General features: G+C 42.6%; 1 pseudogene; it reads left to right on the top strand.

The window, feature by feature from the left end:
• The first annotated feature begins 2,778 nt into the window (after positions 1-2,778).
• LOC115104521 (phosducin-like protein 3) lies at positions 2,779-3,419 on the top strand (annotated as a pseudogene).
• Positions 3,420-20,571: the final 17,152 nt, after the last annotated feature.

Below are 20,571 nucleotides of genomic sequence, written 5' to 3'. Positions count from 1 at the left end.
CTGCAGGGCAGTGTAGACTGCGTTAGGACGACGAAATACGATAATTACGCAATTATCTATGATACAAAGACGGCTGTGTAGCTAGCTAAGAAGAAATTGCTAAGATTAGACAAATCAAACCGTTGTACTATAATGAAATGTAATGAAATGTAATACTACCTGCGGACCGAGTGCAGATGCGACCGCTCGCTCCAACCCGGAAGTTCAGTCATTTTCAGTTCAGTCATTTATGGGACCTGTGTGTGTTTATATTTGTCATATTTTTTCCTAAAGATAGGTTGCATAAATGCATGAAATGACCATGTATAAAGTTAGCACATAACTTGGCCATCTATGAAGTTGTGTCAAACATGACCCATTTAAAATACTAGTACAAGTATGTGTGTGAGATTCATGCATGCATTTCAATAAGTGCAGGAATGTGTAATTTCTGTGTTATTGAAAGTGTGATGTTACTTGAAAATGTATTGTCTAGAATAGATTATGAAGATGACTGAATGTTTGAAGAGTAATATATTGTTATTTGTCTTATTTTTCAGATGAAAATCACTTAGTGCTCATTGGCAAGATCGCTGGTTCCATGAAACTCTCCAAGGAAACTGTGAGCTCGAAAAGGAGCAAACAAAAATAAAATAAACATAAGAGGACGTGATATGTCCTTGATAACCAGCAAATCTGCAGAGGAGCATTCAAGTTCCTACACACGTAAGTTTTCTGTAGAGTACTACAACTTTATGTTTTCTGTTGGGGCTGCAACAGGATTAAAAAGTTAATAAGGTATTTAAGAAAGAAAGGGGAGTAGTAGCCTATGTCATGAATATAAATACAAGAGCTGAGAACACAGTGACTTTCAGCACATATTGAAAGTTGGTTTAGATTTTTTTTTCTGATTTCAGAATTTATTCAAAAAGCTGACTGCAGTTATAAAATTCTCCAAGGAACATGGACTACTGTCAATTTAATATTGTATTTAGGCCAACTCTATTAATTATTATTACATGTGTGAAAATAGTTTTAATATAGTTTAGGTGTGGTTTGGACGGGCCAGCTGGGCAGGTATCTGTTGTCTTGCAGTCAGAAAATGCACCATCATTTTATTTTAGTATTCAAAGTCTATCATAAATATACTTTTGTTTTGTCCCCACACTAGTTATACTTTCTGCTTCTGGGAGGCCCCGTCACATGATGAAATACATGATACATCATTCTCATTTTCTGCTTCGGGTTTATAGTAATAACTAATATAAGTATGCAAAAATCTTTGTTTTTTTTATTTAGCATAATTAGCATGTGTTTAAGGTAGAGTACATGCATAGAGGTCAGGTTTATCTGGGGCAGATATGTATAGTGCAGCAGTTTTTCAGTCTTCCAGACCAAGCTGAAGTTACCCGTAGCATGACTACGACTCCCCAATGACTCAGAGGCATTTGATGAATTTAATAGATATTGAATGTGTCTGGACTAGCTAATCACTTACACATCATCACCCCTACCTGCACTACTGGGGCTTTCAACAGGCATTGGGATTCTGGAAGAGGAGATTAATATGATGAGAGTTCTAGGTAGAACTTTTATTAATGCCACTGAAAGGAAGAAAAAAACATGTTCGAGTAATTAGCCAAATGAGGATCTCCATATCCGTTGGTAAAGTATGACATGGAAGTTGCGCAGCTTATTAAAATAAATATCCCCTCACTATGAAACTAATTACAGACATAAGAACAGAATGGGGGGATTCTGGATCCTTCTGAGCACATACAGGGAAAGGTGGAACTGATCCATATACTGCTATTGCTCCTCTGGAGTCATGGGATACCTCCCAAATGACACCATACTCCATAAATAATAACTCTTAAAAATAAAGGTGCAAGTTGGAGCCAAATAAGGTACGTAAAAGGCATTCCCAATCTGGGGTACGGGGGAACGCGCAATGCCGTCGGGGGTACGGAAAATATATATATATATATATATATATATATATATATATATTTTAACTGCATTGTTGGTTAGGGGCTCGTAAGTAAGCATTTCACTGCAAGGGTTACACAAGTTGTATTCGGCGCATGTGACTGATAAAATTTGACTTCATTTTTTGCACGTTTTCAAACAGTCTATTTATATTTTCCAATGGGGCTATACATAAGAGTGAGATTATTTTCTCACCAAAGTAGCCTCATTTCACTGACAAAAATCAAATTAAACCATCTAGTGTTCAGCGAAATAACAACACAATGTCAAATACAGGTAGCCTAGTCAAATAATTAACATCCAATCACATTAACCGTTACTCTCTCGCAGGAATTCCACTAATGGTCCATATGTTGCCAAACGTAGCTGCTGCTCATTTAGTTTAGCTCGAAAATTGATAAATGGTTTCATTTAAAGTAAGGCCCGCGTAGACACATACCAGCTCTACTGGTAATACTTCTACTACCATCAGTTAACTACCTGCACCTGTTGACGACACAAGTTGATCTACTTCCTCAAGCACATCCAATGCTAGCATCAGTAATTCTAAATTTGTTGTTAGCCAAGCTAGCATGGATACTGACAGTTGTGAATCTGATGCAGCCAAAGAGCTACCCGGGAATTCCCTTAGCCGGAAATGCACCAAACAGACAGGGACATTTGACCATCAAATAGGCGCAAATATGGTGAGAACAACATTAATTTGGGGTTCACTTATATTGGGAGGAGTGCCTTTCCTCAGGCACAGTGTGTTATATTGTGGCGAAATCTGCACGGAGCCTTCACAGTGCACTGCCACTTTAAGAGCGCATGAGCAGGAAGGAAGGAGGAAATAAGGAGAGCTCATTCAGCTCTTTGGGGAGGGGCTCTTGGGTGGCGCGAAAGTTTGATTGTGTGTGCTGTGTCTGGGAAGAGCTGTGGTGTTTTCAGCGAGAGAGAACTCAGGATGAGGTTGAGGAGGAAGGTCTAGAGAAGCAGATAGTTCTTGAGCAGTCATCTGTTGTGAAAACCTATGAGAGAATGACTCTGGACGAGCTGGATGAGAACGAGGATGACTTCAGTGAAGAGGACGAGGCCGCCATCGAGATATACAGACAGAAGAGGCTTGCAGAATGGAAAGCCACCCAGATAAAGAATTGTGTCGGTGAAGTAGTGGAGGTGAACAAAGCTGGAGAGGGAATCTGGGTTGTGCTCCATCTCTACAAACAGGGAGTACCTCTGTGTACCCTGATAAACCAGCATCTATCAGAGCTGGCCAGGAAGTTCCCCCAGACCAAGTTCATCAAGTCCATCTCCACCACCTGCATCCCCAACTACCCCGACCGCAACCTGCCCACAATCTTTGTCTACCACGAGGGAGAGACGAAGGCATGAACCTCAAAGTTGAAGAGCTGGAATGGAGGTTATCAGAATTGGCGCCCAAACAGGGACTTGAAGAGAAACACCCATGACACCATCCACACAAGGTTGAATCATGTCTTTTGTTGGAACCCCATACTGTGTCAATGTGGACACACCTGATGGTAATCATTTTCAGGATTCTTTCATTGTGGAAGGACTTGATGAACTAATGGAGTTGGATAGCACTGACTCTAATCCCCATGTTTCTGGCTCACCTATAACATCTCCACCATTACCCTCCCCTCAAACCCTTCCGGTTACCCTGTCCAGAGACACTGGGAGAGGTGTCTCTGTGATCACTGGACAACTGGAACATCAATGGACACACACCAATCATAGTTTGACAATGCAGGAGAATGCCATTCGCAAACTCAGTGAATGTGTGGAGGCTCATCAGACAGATGTGCAGCCTCCGGAGGTTGGATTACCTTCCCTGTCAAATGGAGGAAAACCAACAACAAATTGTTCAGAGACAGAAATATTTACAAGATTCTCTGAAGCAGGATATTCAAGGAAAACTGCACCGGTTCAAAACACAAATGGAAACTAACCATCATCAAGTCATAATCTGTCTTGAGGAGGAACAAAAACAGAGAGCAGAGGAGTCAGCCTCTGTTGTGAAGGGAGTGTGTTCTTATCTGAAGGAAGTTATGGAGGACATGAAGAACTCTCTCACAGGGGAACTACGATTTTTGATTAAACAGACTCAAAAGGACACCGTTAATGAGATGGAAAAAGCACAGAAGGCCACAGACCTTCAACTGGAAGAGCTGCACCAGGAGGTCATGCAGTGCTTTTCCCTTCTGGACAAATCTTCTGCACCTCCCTCAGGTTTTACCTCTGCCACTGGCTTGGCCAGTAAGGGAATAGGAACAGGTAGTACTACAAAAACCCCTCTGAAGATACTGTTGAACAACAGAACTCCCGCTGCCACTTTCATGCCTCCTCTAGAGCGCTCCCTCCCTATAAAACTACTTTTCCCCACTTTTGGCAGCCCAGAAGATGAGGTTGATCCACTGTTTTTCTTATCTAAGTGTAATGATTTTCTTTCTATCCGGCCCCTTACTGACTTGGAGGTTCTTGCCACCCTCCGCAGTGTTCTCCATGGTACAGCAAGAGACTGGTGGGAGATAGCCCGTGAACATGTGTCAACCTGGGAGGAGTTTCAAAAATATTCCTCTTAGCCTTCCTCTCAGAGGACTATGGGGATGAACTGGCAGAACGTGTTCCTAACAGAGTCCAGGGTGAAGCAGAGCCAATACGGGACTTTGCCTTCTCCTATCGAGTTCTATGTAGGAGATGGAAGGCTGACATTACTGAGCAGGAGATGGTCAAACTCCTTCTTAAGAACATGGTTCCCCGACTTGCTAGTCAACTTCAAGTGTGCAAAATGTGGATGATCTGGTGCGTCTTGGGACTCAGTTTGAGAAGGACTGGAAGCACCACCTCCAAACTAAAAACCCTGTTCCCTCATCCCAGTATACCCATAACTCTCCTGGGGCTAAACCATCTCAGATATTTGTACCCAACATCCAGGACAAATGTCCAGTTATGTGTTGGAGGTGTAAAGTCCAACATCCTCCAGATTCTTGCCCGCTCTATGTCCAGCGTCAGGATTCAGGAAAAGGTCAGAAAGGACCGAAGACTGAAAGTCTAGACAGGCGTGGTGGCTTGCATACAATTGGGTCAGCCTTAATGCCCACCATGAAGCCTTTAGACAGCACAGCTAGCGGTCTTATTCCTATTCCACAACAACTATTGGTTCCTCTGACTGTTAGGAACTGGAGAGGGAAGGCCATAATCGACACAGGGGCATCTTACACCCTGATGCAAGAGGCCCTGTGGCAGAACATGGCATTACCTCATGAGGAGCTACGGACATGGGAGGAGGGACCATTGTACTTGGCCAATGGAGAACCTACCACTCCCTTGGGCTGGATTAGTATAATAATAAAACTGCATGGTGAGACTATTAACCTTCCTGTGGCAATTCTTGCCGATTCAAGCCTTGCATTTGCTGTAGTCCTTGGCCTAAACTTCCTGTTCTTCAGTGGACTGACCATCTCTATGTCCGAACCCTCCTATCGGCTACACGCTGACTATTCCCAGCCTCATCAATTTCAACCTGGTAATGCACTGATTTCAGGTTGGAGCCTGGTACATTATGCAGAGTCCGGACAAGGTCAAGTCAGAGACAGAGAACATATAAAGAGACAAAGACAAAAACATGTTCCACCAGTGAAGTCTGAGAACCCAATTATCACCCTGATTACCACTGTAACCCCCCCCCTTCTATCCGAGAGCAAAAGCAAACCTGATGCTGATATTTTTTACATCAAACAAACGGTGGAACAGGCATGTCTGTCGGATGATGAAAGGTGGCAGCTCTCCCAGATGTTGGACATGAACAGTGAGGTCTGTACCCTTACACTCGGTCGTACAACCGTCTTCAAACACAAAATCTATACCCGGCATGAGGTCCCCATTAAGCAGCGTCCCTACAGGCTGTCCCCCGCCAAACTGGCAATTCTCAATGAACAGCTCAAAAGCATGTTGGAGAATGGAATTGTGGAACCTTCTTTTTCTGGATGGGTGTCCTGATTTTTCTGGATGGTTGTCATGATTCCTAAGAAAGCTGGTGGGTATCGATTCTGTGTGGACTACAGGAAGCCGAATGCCATAACAGAAAGCGATGCCTACCCTCTACCAAACATAAAAGACATACTGGAATCTCTGGCAGGAGCATCCATCTTTAGTAATCTGGATCTGAACAGTGGCTATTGACAGGTGTCAATGGATCCCGCTAGTCAGGACAAGACTGCCTTTGTCACCCCTGCTGGTTTGTACTCCTTCAAAGTCACGCCTTTTGGTTTGAGGAATGCTCCAGCAACCTTCAAACGGTTGATGGAGACTGTCCTGGGAGATTTGAGGGGTAGAAATTGTCTTGTGTATCTGGATGACATAATAATCTACTCCTCCTCTGTCGCGGATCATCTGCAAGACATTCAGTCAGTCTTCGACAGACTAAAGGCTGCAGGTTTGACCTTGAACTTGAAGAAGTGTAGTTTCTGTCTTCCAGAACTCAAGTTCCTTGGTCATGTGGTTAATGCTGAAGGTATCCATGCAGATCCAGCCAAATTTGCAGCCGTGCAGGAATTCCCAATTCCCACATCCCTCAAGGCTGTTCAGCGGTTTCTGGGTATGGCTGGATGGTACCACAGGTTTGTGCCTGATTTTTCAAAGGTAGCCGAACCCCTCAACCATGTGGCCACCTCAACAAACATTTAATGTTTAGATAAACTACATTATATTTAGGAACACACGCACAAAGGGAAAGCCATGTGGGCACCTCAACAAACAGTCCATTACTGAACATATATATATATATATATATGTCAAATATTTCAAACAAATGCATGAGAATTACTTACCAATCGAGAATGGAATCCTCACCATGCATAAACATGTCCTCAAATTGACTTTCCAAACTTGACACACAATCTGATAGATCTTTTTGGAATTCTGTGTCACTTTCTCGTTCAATCTCGTTCATAATATCATGGAGATCCGTATACCTGGACTTTACCTTTACAGATTAACTCGCCATAATTACTTCAATAAAAGAGCGGAAAATTATCTTGACTCAATACTGCGTCGCGCAAAGAAAATGGCTCCTTCTGGTAGAAATTCCAATGGCGAATGGCTGCGTTACGCTCGGGTTTCGGTCAAGAGCTGGTCTTCCCTGATATAAACAATTGCTATTTCCATTTACCTCAGCCCATTGGCTATCTACCAAGCGAAATTTCAAGAGGATCAGTGGCGATTGGGCAGAAATACAGTCATTCAAAAGAAGCACAGGTGAGATCATTGGCGCGTAATTAGGTCATTGTTTGCTGGGTTCAAATCACCTCCTTTCGGTCAATACGCACGTAAAAAGAGCCATCGGGTGTGGTTGTGTTACTAACAAACAAAGGATTTCAATGAAACCAACCATGACTAGATAACGTCAATGCTGTGTGACTAATTGCATCGCATGTCTCGTTGAAAGTTGAAGGATACGGAATTCATGACACAAGCCTTTTACAAAATGTGTCGTTTTACGCATTATAAATGGATTTAATCGAACAAAGCAACCATTTATTGTGAAGATTGGACCTTTTGTATTGCCAAAAGAAGAAGATCTTCAAAGGTAATTGGTTATTTTAGTGCTATTTCTGGCTTTTTGTTACGCTAATGCTTGGATGGAAAATGCTTGTAATACTTGTGTGTGTGACGCGCTGTTGTCAGATTATCGTAAGATTGCTTTCGCCGAAAAGCATTTAAAAAAATCTGACACTGTGGTTGGATTAAGAGGAAGTTAAGCTTTTAAATGATGTTAGATACATGTATTTACAAGAAAGTTTAATATTACGAATTGTGCATTTAGTATCTTTGCGCTATGCTATTTCACCGGATGTTAGCCTATGTGGGTTTTAAGAAGAAAGGTGTGAAATTACAATGGACCCCTGCATGCCAAGGTGCATTTGAAGCACTCAAAAACAGTCTAATTACTCCTCCAGTGCTTGGACATCCTACCCTGAATGCTCATTTAATTGTGTACACAGATGCAAGTCAAACAGGACTTGGAGCAGTCTTTGCTCAACAAACAGGACTTGGAACAGAAGAAGTTCTTGCCTATGCAAGTCGCACCCTTAATTCAGCCGAGAGGAATTATTCAACGACTGAAAGGGAGTGCCTCGCTGTGGTCTGGGCTTTGGAGAAATGGAGCTACTACTTGGAGGCAAAGATCTTCACCGTTGTCACAGACCATGCTGCTCTGCAGTGGGTTCTGGCATCAGGCAAGATCAACAGCCGTCTTATTCGCTGGTCTATCAGACTGCAGAAGTTTGACTTCATCATTGAGTATCGCAAAGGAAAACTGAACGTTGTACCAGATGCCCTTTCTCGGATTACAGAGACTGCCAATGTTTGTCCTCCCTTGTGCAGTACTTATATTTCCACTAAATGTCTGGATCCTTTCCTCTGGATGATGAGTGTATGGAGAGCACAGCAGAAGGATGCTGCCATCATGGCGATCCACAAGAGTCTGTCTGAAGAAGACTCCAAGAGTATAGCATAATTCAGGATAAAGTGTATCGAAAAACTACAAGAGGAGATGGAATACACAGCACCCATTATCGCGTCTTCATTCCCTCTACATTGTGTGACCAGATAATCAAAGTTTATCATGCCAATCCCATGAGTGGCCATCTTGGAGTTTTTAAAACTTATCGAAGACTACAAGATGTGGTTTACTGGCCAGGCATGTGGGTTGATACCCAGAAGTTTGTACAGCAGTGTGAAGTCTGCCAGAAATACAAACCAGTCATTGGCAGACCTGCCGGGAAAATGCAGCAGACCGTGGTGAACCATCCAAATGAAATGTTGGGAATTTTCCTCCCAGCCGGGGGACACAGAATTAATTTTTATTGGTGGTAGTGGACTACTACACACACTGGGTGGAGTTGTTTCCCCTCCGCAAAGCCACTGCATCAGCCATTGCTCTAATTCTGCGAAGGGAGATTTTTACCAGATTCGGAATTCCCGACCAAATCCTCTCTGACCGAGGTCCGCAGTTCATATCAGGAATATACAAAGAGCTCTGTACCTACTGGGGTGTAATTGCCAAGCTGACCACAGCCTACCATCCTCAGACCAACCTGACCGAGAGGGTAAACCGAACCCTGAAGGGGATGATTGCTTCATTTGTGGGGGATCAGCACACAAGGTGGGATCAGCATCTTCCAGAATTTCGCTTTGCACTGAACTCTGCCCTGCAGGAGACTGACTTCTGGGGTCCCTCCCGCCGAACTCCACCTGGGAAGACCACAAAGGTCCGATGGACAGGGTCTTGCAAAGTTTGAATGTTTCACCTGACTGCCCAGCGTTTGATGCCGTACAACACCACCACACCTTGCTAGCCAGAGTGGAGGCCAGCAAAACCAAAGCCAAACAACGACAGCTGAGAAACTATGACAAACATAGACGAGATGTGTGTTTTCCACCCCAGTCTCGTGTCTGGGTACGCTCACATCATCTGTCAAAGGCATCTAAGAAGTTCACTGCCAAGCTAGCTTCGAGATGGAAAGGTCCATACCGTGTAGTGCAGCAGTTGGGACCAGTGAACTACTTGGTCTGTTTGGAGGACACTGGGGAAGATGGCAGGACAGTGCATGTTGCTGACCTAAAGCCCTGCTACCCTACGGCAGAAGAGCTGGATCGCAGGCAAAAGCAACACCTGCAGGACCTCTTTGTGGAGGACTCTGATGAGGAGGACTTCCCTGGTTTTGTGTAGCAGGAACATGAACCTGTCAAAGCCTGCATCCTCTCTGTTTCTACAGGCATTGTTCTTTCATGGGGGGAGGAGCCTTCACCGTGCACTGCCACTTTAAGAGTGCATGAGCAGTAAGGAAGGAGGAAATAAAGAGAGCTCATTCAGCTCTTTGGGGAGGGGCTCTTGGGTGGCGCGACAGTTTGATTGTGTGCGCTGTGCTGCAGAAGTTGTGTGTTTTCAGCGTTTGTAGTTTATAAAGTATTTACTCAATCATCGGTGTGATCGCTTTAGATCGTGGTTGTTTTTGTTTGGGACCGCGCCCGTTATGGATCGCATGGATTAGTAGCAACACTGTTGCGAAGCTTTAACCTCTTCAGTCGACCCTCTACTTTTTTGAACATTCTGTTAAAAATCGCGCAACATTTCAGCGCCCTGCTACTCATGCCAGGAATATAGTATATGCATTTGCTTAGTCTGTGTGGATAGAAAACACTCAGACGTTTAAAAAACTGGTTAAATCACTGCTGTGGCTTTACCAGAACGGCATTTACATCGAAAAGCACAGGAAAAACTGATCACTGAAAATGGGAAAATATATCCATGCGCTACTTGATCCCATTGATAAAGGTGAACCTCAATTAATTGACTGAGGTTGCAGTACCTACAGCTTCCACACGGTGTCGAGAGTCTTGTCATTTCCCTTCGAGTTTTTTCTTGGTCAAACACATGCAGGACATCAGATCTAATCCGGTCTAGGACCGGATATTTTCGAGTTTCTAGCCGGACATTTTCCAGACGGACAGCTAATGATCTTTACATCGCCTCCTGATGAATTTTATCGCTTATTAACGTTTACTAATACCTAAAGTTGCATTACAAACGTATTTCGAAGTGTTTTGTGAAAGTTTATCGTCGGCTTTTTGAATTAAAAAAAATGACGTTACGTTTTGAAACGATGTTTTTTTCGTTTATCACACAGTCTACATATAACGATATCTAGGCTTTATATGGACCGATTTAATCGAAATAAAGACCCAAATAGTGTTTATGGGACATCTAGGAGTGCCAACAAAGAAAATGGTGAAAGGTAATGAATGTTTTCTATTTTATTGTGCGGTTTGTGTAACGCCGAAATGCTAATTATTTTGTTTACGTCCCCTGTGGGTCTTTTGGGGTGTTGCATGCTATCAGATAATAGCTTCTCATGCTTTCGCCGAAAAGCATTTTAAAAATCTGACTTGTTTCCTGGATTCACAACGAGTGTAGCTTTAATTCGATACCCTGCATGTGTATTTTAATGAACTTTTGAGTTTTAACTAATACTATTAGCATTTAGCGTAGTGCATTTGCATTTCCAGAGCTCTAGTTGGGACGCAAGCGTCCCGAGTAGAAGCAACAGGTTAACATACAAACCATCGGACAGTCAGACAGTACACCGGCAGTCCTGAAGACCACAGCTAAGAGTTATCTTTTTCTCGCTCTTTCTCTTCCATCTCGTTCCAGTGCTTTACCATGCAATAGACTCTCTATTTTTCAAATACACTTCCCATTGAAGTTCATTAGAGCTGGACTATTATTGCCCTGCCAGAAGTATTTTGATGGACATTTTAGTAAAAAGGGAGGTTGCTTGCAAGTTGTGTATTGTTATGTTAACTGTATTGAGGTGAGGTGTACTAATGACATGTGGCCGAGAAGACTGTGGACATTTTTAAGGCCTTTGTTGTGTCGATGAACACCCCCCACATTCATACCCTCTGCACTCATCCACTAGAAAATCATACAGATTATTGCAAATCCTCTGTTGATGACTGGGTTCGTTCTTGTATGAAGTTGCTGTTGAATTGCTCTGCCTATATTAGTATTAGTATTAGTGTATAAGGTATTCTGTTGGGGTTACCCCTGTGCTGTGATGTGGGTTTTATATGGTGTGTATTCTCTTTTCTCTCCACTGGCTATCTGGTAAACAGGCTACACTCTAGGCCACATATGTCAGAGTCAAGGCCCGCGGGCCACATCCGGCCCGCAAGAAGGTTTTTTACGGCCCCTGGGATGATCTTGATTTATTATTAGAACCGGCCCGCAGCAAGCCGGCAGCCCGCAGATCTTTTACACGCACCAATACTACATTTCCCACAATGCAAAGGTGACGCACCGAGCAGTAGGCTGCTTCATTTCAATATTTATTGGCACAGCAGTCGTCAGCATCACAGTAAAATTAACTTTCAGATACCCATCAAAAATGGCAAAACGGAAGGTGGATACTGAGAACCGGGGGTTTCAAACAAGGTGGGAGTCGGAGTATATGTTCACGAAGGTAGCTGGAAAACCTGTGTGTCTTCTGTGTGGAGAAAGTGTGGCGGTACTGAAAGAGTATAATCTGAGACGACATTATGAAACGAAACACGCGGACAAAAACAAGAATATGGACATGGAACAAAGGCTACAAAAGGCAGAGGAATTAAAACGAGGCCTCAAATCTCGACAGGCTCTGTTCAAAAAAGCCAAATCACAAGGCCAGGCTGCTGTCAAGGCCAGTTTTATTTTGGCAGAAGAGATCGCTAAATCAGCCCGGCCATTTACGGAGGGGGATTTCATCAAAAACTGCATGATTAAAGTTTGTGACTTTGCCCAGAAAAAGGCAACTCTTTTTAAATGTGAGTCTGAGCAGAAACACCATTGCCGAGAGAGTAGACCAGTTGTCCATCAATCTAAAAGAGCAGCTTGTGAAAAGGGAAAAGATTTTATTGCATATTCCTTGGCTGTGGATGAGAGCACCGACATTTCTGACATTGCCCAGTTGTCAATTTTCATCCGCGGAGTGGACTCCAACCTAAGCGTGACAGAGGAGTTTTTGGCTTTACGTCCTATGCATGGCACAACTACGGGGCATGATTTGTATGAAGAGGTGTCAAGATGTGTAAATGAGATGGAGCTGCCTTGGGAAAAACTCGTGGGTTTGACAACCGACGGAGCACCTGCGATGTGTGGACACAGGAGCGGACTGGTGGCGAAGATACGGGAAAAGATGCAAGAGGAAAACGCGACAGGTGAGCTGACAGCTTATCATTGTATCATACACCAGGAAGCGTTGTGCGGTAAAGCCTTGAAAATGGAGCATGTAATGAGCATCATCACGCGCACAGTTAACTTTATCAGAGCCAAAGGTTTGAATCACCGCCAGTTCAAGGCATTTCTGACGGAGTTAGAAACGGAGCATGGTGATTTGCCTTATCACACAGAGGTGCGATGGCTAAGCCAGGGAAAGGTGCTTCAAAGATGTTTCGAGCTTCGTGAGGAGATTTGTCTGTTCTTGGACAGCAAAGGGAAAGACACAACACAACTCCGAGACGAAATGTTTCTGTGTGAAATGGCTTTTCTGTGTGACATTACGAGTCATCTGAATGCAATAAACTTGCAGCTGCAGGGTCGGGATCGTGTCATCTCTGATATGTACAGTACAGTGAAGGCATTTAAAACCAAACTGACTCTGTGGGAGACGCAGATGCGGAAAGAAAATTTGAGCCACTTTCCCAGCTGCCAGACCATGAAAGAGAAGCTCTCTACCAGTGCGTTCCCAGCACACAGTTGGCTGATAAAATAGGTATGCTTGCCGCTGACTTTCGACGCCGATTTGCTGACTTTGAAGCACAAAAAAGCAGGTTGGAACTGCTCGGTAACCCATTTGCTGTTGACGTGGAAAGCTCACCACCAAACCTCCAAATGGAGTTGATTGACCTCAATGCAATGATGCACTGAGGGCAAAATATGCGGCAGTGGGTGCTGCGGAGTTCGCCCGTTCCTCCCGGCACAATGCCCCAGCTGCGCATCCAGGCTGCTCAAACGTTGTCTATGTTTGGCAGCACATACCTGTGTGAACAACTGTTTTCTTTGATGAACCTGAACAAAACATCACACAGAAGTCGACTTACTGCTGAACACCTCCACTCAATTCTGAGGATTTCTTCAGCTCAGAGCCTTACCCTTGATGAACTTGTGGAAAAGATGGGACACCACCAAGTATCACCCTCAACCTCAAACAAGTGAACATTACTGTGCAATCACATATTTAGAGTTTTTACTCAGTTCAAGTTTAAAAGTTAAAATTTAATATTTGTTTTCACTGCATGTTACTTCTCCTTAAACAAAGTGTTGTTTTTGATTAATAGATTTTTGCACTTTATTTTTTTGTATTTCAATCCAATTATATTTTAAAAATATTTCAGTTGAGTGGATGATAGAAAATTGCTATTATTGTTTTTTCTTTGAAGTAAATTTAGCCCACTTTTGCTAAAATAGAAAATATAGTCTACTGATGGTGCCTTGAATACCGGTTTCTTTCATTTAATGTTCATGTTATGGGGATATTTATATAAAGGAAATTTGTCTTTTGTGTCTGTTGAAAATTAAAGATTACTGACAGAGCCATAAGAAAATATTGCTTTATTTATCTGATCATATTGTAATATATTTGTTAGGTTTTCAGTAGGTTCAATTAGGTTCACTAGACTATATGCGTCATTTAAAAAAATTTCAATGAACATTCGAACAGTCCGGCCCTCGTCTTGTAGCTGATTTTTTTATTTGGCCCTCCGTCCATTTGACTTTGACACCCCTGCTCTAGGCAGTCTCTTCTCCTGATGTGTGTGGGTCTGATAGTGGTACTCTCTCTATTCTACTCTTTTCTTCTTCCTGCTGCCGAATATATGGCTTGGGAAATGCTGGGGGAAAAGGCCAAACAAACTATGCAGACTGGCTTCATCAAACAACACTGTTTCACAACTTATCACTGACATGGCAGGAGATGTTTTGAAACAATTACTGCTTCATATACAAGCCAGTGAATTCTATGCATTACAGCTGGATGAGTCAACAGAAGTGGCGGGCCTGGCACAGCTCCTGGTCTATGCCTGTTACGTTTATGGGGGGGTCAATTAAGGAAGACATCCTCTTCTGCAAACCACTGGGAACCAGGACAACAGGAGAGGATATTTTTAAACTACTGGACAGCTTTGTAACATCAAATGGACTTTGGTGGTCAAGATGTGATGGTATCTGTACTGATGGCAAAAAAAGCCATGACAGGGAGACATAGTGGAGTGGTAACATGCATGCAAGCAGTTGCTGCCAACGCCACTAGGGTACACCGCAGCATCCACTGAGAGGCTCTTGCTGCCAAGGCAATGCCTGATTTAAAAAAAAATATATTTTTTAATAATTTAACTAGGCAAGGCGGTTAATTAAGAACAAATTCTTATTTTCAGTGATGTTCTTGGAACAGTCGGTTAACTGCCTTGTTCAGGGGCAGAACAACAGATTTGTACCTTGTCAGGTCAGGGATTTGAAGTTGCAAACTTTCGGATACTAGTCCAACGATCTAACCAGTAGGCTATCCTGACGCTTGAAAGATATTTTGGACACTACAGTGAAAATGGTTAACTTTGTTACATGCTGACCGGACATGCGCGAGTGTCGCAATGTACATTTTGAAATCCATGTTATTCAATTATTGCACCCACACTGCTCGCACGATCCAACGAGCGTCTGCATTGCCAAGGGCTAAAATACAGATTGCGCTGTAAGTCCTGTCTCTCCCATCTCCTCATTAGTTTATAGAAGCAGGTACCCACGTGCCTTCTCCTCATTAGTTATACCCACGTGGGTGATTGAAAGACTAAATGTTTTGCCGGATTTTGTGGTAATACTATTAAAGTGTAGATGCCAATCACCATATAAGTTCAAAGATGAAAAAGCCTGGAAGGAGGAGAGATGACTAAAAACGATTCGGTTGGCCGTTTTATGTTTGGATTAATTGTCAGAGTAGAGGACCATGTGCATTTCAGGTAAAATAACAACTAAATGTTTATTTCCCAGGACAAATTAGCTAGTAACAGCAAGCTAGCTAAATAGGACAAATTAGCTACCAAGTGCAAGCTAACTAGCTAAATTGGAATACAAGTTTAATGCTTTTCGACCTGTCCCCAAATGAATGTCATTGGTTCAGAGTTTGTTTTGCTAATTTAACCTGCGTGTAGTGATCGCGTTTTTTTGTAGGGGTACACAATAAATGTATGCATGATAGCGCATGATGGTGCACGCGCGCAGCCGATTTGGGTTCCATGTTAGGGCTAGGGGCAGTATCCTGAATTTCCGGATGACTGTTGTGCCCAAAGTAAACTCCCTGTTACTCAGGCCTAGATACTAGGATGTGCATGTAATTAGTAGCATTGGATAGAAAACACTCTAAAGTTTCCAAAACTGTAAAAATATTGTCTGTGAGTATAACAGAACTGATGTGAAAAGTCCAATCCGGAAGTGACTCATCTTTTGAAAGCCCTGCGTTCCGATGAGTCCCTATTGAGCTGTGAATGCCCTATCAACCAGAGTGTTCCTTTATTTTTTTGAGCAGTGTATATTAACTCATGCACCCTGTACCATGGAATCGGTACATCAAAAATCTATTCAAAACTATTTTGCATTGTGTATGCCACAGTTGTCAACATCCTGGTCCTCAAACGAAATTGGTATACTTTCCTATTTATGCAATTTTTATTCCTCCCCCAGTTTTGATCCTTTATATTGGGCAGACAGACCAGTTCCCTACCTCCTCCCGCTGCCACCTGCCTCCTCCATTTTTTGGGTAACGCTGTCATCAATTGGTTGTAGTCTTGGATTGAGCAGACCTTCTCGTACAATTCTGTAAACTCCATGAAGGACATAACTCTACTATTACAATTTACAATATCATTTGGACGGCGATACTCTCCGGCCTGCGTCCAGGGTCATTCTCCATCCAGGATGTCCTCCCACGTCCACTCCTCCGGGCCACGCTACTTGCTCAGTTTTTGATGGGATCTTCTGTTACGTCCGTCCTCGGAATGAAAACAAAGCGCAGCGTGGAAAGTGTACATCTTAATTTATTTAGAATTAACCTGTTGATCCTACCCCCTACTTTTTCGAACATTCTGTTAAAAATCGCGCAACATTTCAGCGCCCTGCTACTCATGCCTGGAATATAGTATATGCATATGATTAGTATATGTGGATAGAAAACTCAGACGTTTCTAAAACTGGTTAAATCACGGCTGTGACTATAACAGAACGTGCGTTTCATCGAAAAGTGCAGGAAAATCTGATCACTGAAAATGGGAAAATATATCCATGCGCCACTTGAACGTATTGTTGAATAGAAACCACATTAAATGGGGCCGAGGTTGCAATACCTACAGCTTCCACACGATGTCAACAGTCTTGTCATTTGACTGGGCTTTGTTTCTTGGTCAAACGAACAAGAGACAGCCCATTTCTTCCGGTCTCCGACCGGATATTTTGGTTGAGATTTACCCGGACATTATTTCAAGACGTACAGCTATAGAATATACATCGCCTCGTGATCAATTTGATCGATTATTAACGTTTACTAAGTGTTTTGTGAAAGTTTATCGTCGACTTTTTTAATTTAAAAGAATGACGTTGCGTTATAAAACGCTGTTTTTTCCTTGCTCACACAGTCTTCATAGATCGATATCTAGGCTATATATGGACCGATTTAATCGAAAAAAAGACCCAATAGTGATGTTTATGGGACATCTAGGAGTGTCAACAAAGAAGATTGTCAAAGGTAATGAATGTTTTAGATTTTATTTGTGCGTTTTGTGTAGCGCCGACTATGCTAATTATTTGGTTTACGTCCCCTGCGGGTCTTTTGGTGTGTTGCATGCTATCAGATAATAGCTTCTCATGCTTTCGCCGAAAAGCATTTTAAAAATCTGACTTGTTGGCTGGATTCACAACGAGTGTAGCTTTAATTCAGTACCCTGCATGTGTGATTTAATGAACGTTTGAGTTTTAACGAGTGCTATTAGCATTTAGCGTAGCGCATTTGCATTTCCAGATGTCTAGATGGGACGTCTGCGTGTCGGGGGGACGCAAAAGGTTAACACCAAGAACCATCAAAAGATCAACAAACGTAAAGTTCTGCAGGGCTATACAGCTACTGTGCAAAAACAAGATCCCACAAACTCAGGTGGAAAACAGGCTGCCTAAGTATGATTCCCAATCACAGACAACAATAGACAGCTGCCTCTGATTGGGAACCATACCTGGCCAACAAAGAAACAGAAAACTAAAACTAAACACGCTTCTATTGAAATTCATTATGGGGAGCTTATTTATATATTTTGTGATATGAATACCAAGTATGTCTACTTCACCATCAGTCCATTATATAGGTAAACTGCAGGGTAATGTAAAAGTTGTATTTTCTAATGATCCAATATTGTACCCTTATCATAATTAGGTTTTAGTCCAGAGAGTACAGAAAAGTTATCTAGATCTTCAATGAGACATTGCAGGGATTTAGCTTGCGGACTTAATATAAAACTTGAGTCATCGGCATACATGGACACCTTTCTTTATAATACCTGTTAAGGCGAGGGGTCCCTCTCAGGGTACGTCCCCCCCCCCCCCCCGTTCAGCTGAAACGGTGGCGCAGGGAATGCAAAAATATTCTTAGAAATATTTAACCTCCCACACATTAACAAGTCCAATACCTCAAATGAAAGATAAACACCTTGTTCATCTACCCAGCATGTCAGCTTTTTAAATGTTTTACGGCGAAAACACAGCACATATTTATATTAGACCTCCACCGAAACAAAGACAAGAGGCAGCCATTTTGTCCCAGAAAATATAAAATTCTAAAAGCAGGACTAAAAAATAAATAATTGACTAACCTTTTGAAAATCTTCATCAGATGACAGGCATATGACATGTTACACAGTACATTTATGTTTTGTTCAATAATGTGCATTTTATATCCATAAATCACGGTTTACATTGACGCCATGTTCATAAAATTGTCAAAAATGTCCAGAGAAATTATGGAAAGCTACGCCAGATAACAGAAATACTCATCATAAACTTTGACTAAAGATACATGTTTTACATATAGTTAGAAAGATACACTGGTTCTTAATGCAACCGCTGTGTCAGATTTGTTTTTAACGTTACAGAATTAGTTGACTATGCAATAACCTGAGACGGCGCTCAGACATAACAATATTTCTCCGCTATGTTGGAGTCAACAGAAATACAAAATTACAACATAAATATTCCCTTACCTTTGATGGTCTTCGATCAGAATGTAGTGGAAGGAGTCATACTTACCCAATACATCGTTTTGTTTCAATTCTAGTGTCCATGTAGTAGCATATGCTACCACTTTCAGCTCAAATGCCCCAAAAATGAACTGTTTACCTTTGATGAACTTCGGATGTTTTCACTCACGAGACACCCAGGTAGATTGCCAAAGTTCATTTTTTCCCAAAATATTATTTTTGTAGGCGAAATAGCTCCGTTTGTTCTTCACGTTTGGCTGACAAATCGGAAATTGCGGTCACGACAACGCCGTGAATATTCCAAATTAGCTCCATAATATCGACAGAAACATGGCAAACCTTGTTTATAATCAATCCTCAAGGTGTTTTTCAAATATCTATTTGATAATACACTGCTCAAAAAATAAAGGGAACACTAAAACAACACAATGTAACTCCAAGTCAATCACACTTCTGTGAAATCAAACTGTCCACTTAGGAAGCAACACTGATTGACAATAAATGTCACATGCTGTTGTTCAAATGGAATAGACAACAGGTGGAAATTATAGGCATTTAGCACGACACCCCCAATAAAGGAGTGGTTCTGCGGTTGGGGACCACAGACCACTTCTCAGTTCCTATGCTTCCTGGCTGATGTTTTGGTCACTTTTGAATGTTGGCGGTGCTTTCACTCTAGTGGTAGCATGAGACTGAGTCTACAACCCACACACGTGGCTCAGGTAGTGCAGCTCATCCAGGATGGCACATCAATGCGAGCTGTGGCAAGAAGGTTTGCTGTGTCTGTCAGCGTAGTGTCCAGAGCATGGAGGCGCTACCAGGAGATAGGCCAGTACATCAGGAGACGTGGAGGAGGCCGTAGGAGGGCAACAACCCAGCAGCAGGACCGCTACCTCCACCTTTGTGCAAGGAGGAGCAGGAGGAGCACTGCCAGAGCCATGCAAAATTACCTCCAGCAGGCCACAAATGTGCATGTGTCTGCTCAAACGGTCAGAAACAGACTCCATGAGGGTGGTAATGAGGGCCCGAGGTCCACAGGTGGGGGTTGTGCTTACAGCCCAACACCGTGCATGACGTTTGGCATTTGCCAGAGAACACCAAGATTGGCAAATTCGCCACTGGCGCCCTGTGCTCTTCACAGATGAAAGCAGGTTCACACTGAGCACATGTGACAGACATGACAGAGTCTGGAGACGCCGTGGAGAACGTTCTGCTGCCAGCAACATCCTCCAGCGTGACCGGTTTGGCGGTGGGTCTGTCATGGTGTGGGGTGGCACGTGAAGGCTACACACACTACTGAGCCTCATTTTGACTTGTTTTAAGGACATTACATCAAAGTTGGATCAGCCTGTAGTGTGGTTTTCCACTTTCATTTCGAGTGTGACTCCAAATCCAGACCTCCATGGGTTAATAAATTTAATTTCCATTGATAATTTTTGTGATTTTGTTGTCAGCACATTCAACTATGTGAATAAAAAAGTATTTAATAAGAATATTTAATTCATTCAGATCTAGGATGTGTTATTTTAGTGTTCCCTTTATGTTTTTGAGCAGTGTATAAAACAACGCAATATTCAAGACATATGTTGAATATTTGGGGCATAAAATCATCGAAGCTCGCAGGTTTTGTTGTGAGGATACCAGAATCAATGTTTCTGGTCTCAGGTTAAGGAATGCCTGAAAATGCAAAGCATTGATCTGAAATGTGACCATAGAAATAGTACTGTTAGGAGATCTGGAGATACCGGGTGAGGCAATTACTAACATACTAAT

Source organism: Oncorhynchus nerka, linkage group LG22 (assembly GCF_034236695.1).
Source record: "Oncorhynchus nerka isolate Pitt River linkage group LG22, Oner_Uvic_2.0, whole genome shotgun sequence".
Classification (NCBI taxonomy): domain Eukaryota; kingdom Metazoa; phylum Chordata; class Actinopteri; order Salmoniformes; family Salmonidae; genus Oncorhynchus; species Oncorhynchus nerka.
The sequence above is the reverse complement of the archived record's forward strand: the minus strand, read 5'-3'. Positions and strand labels throughout refer to the sequence as shown.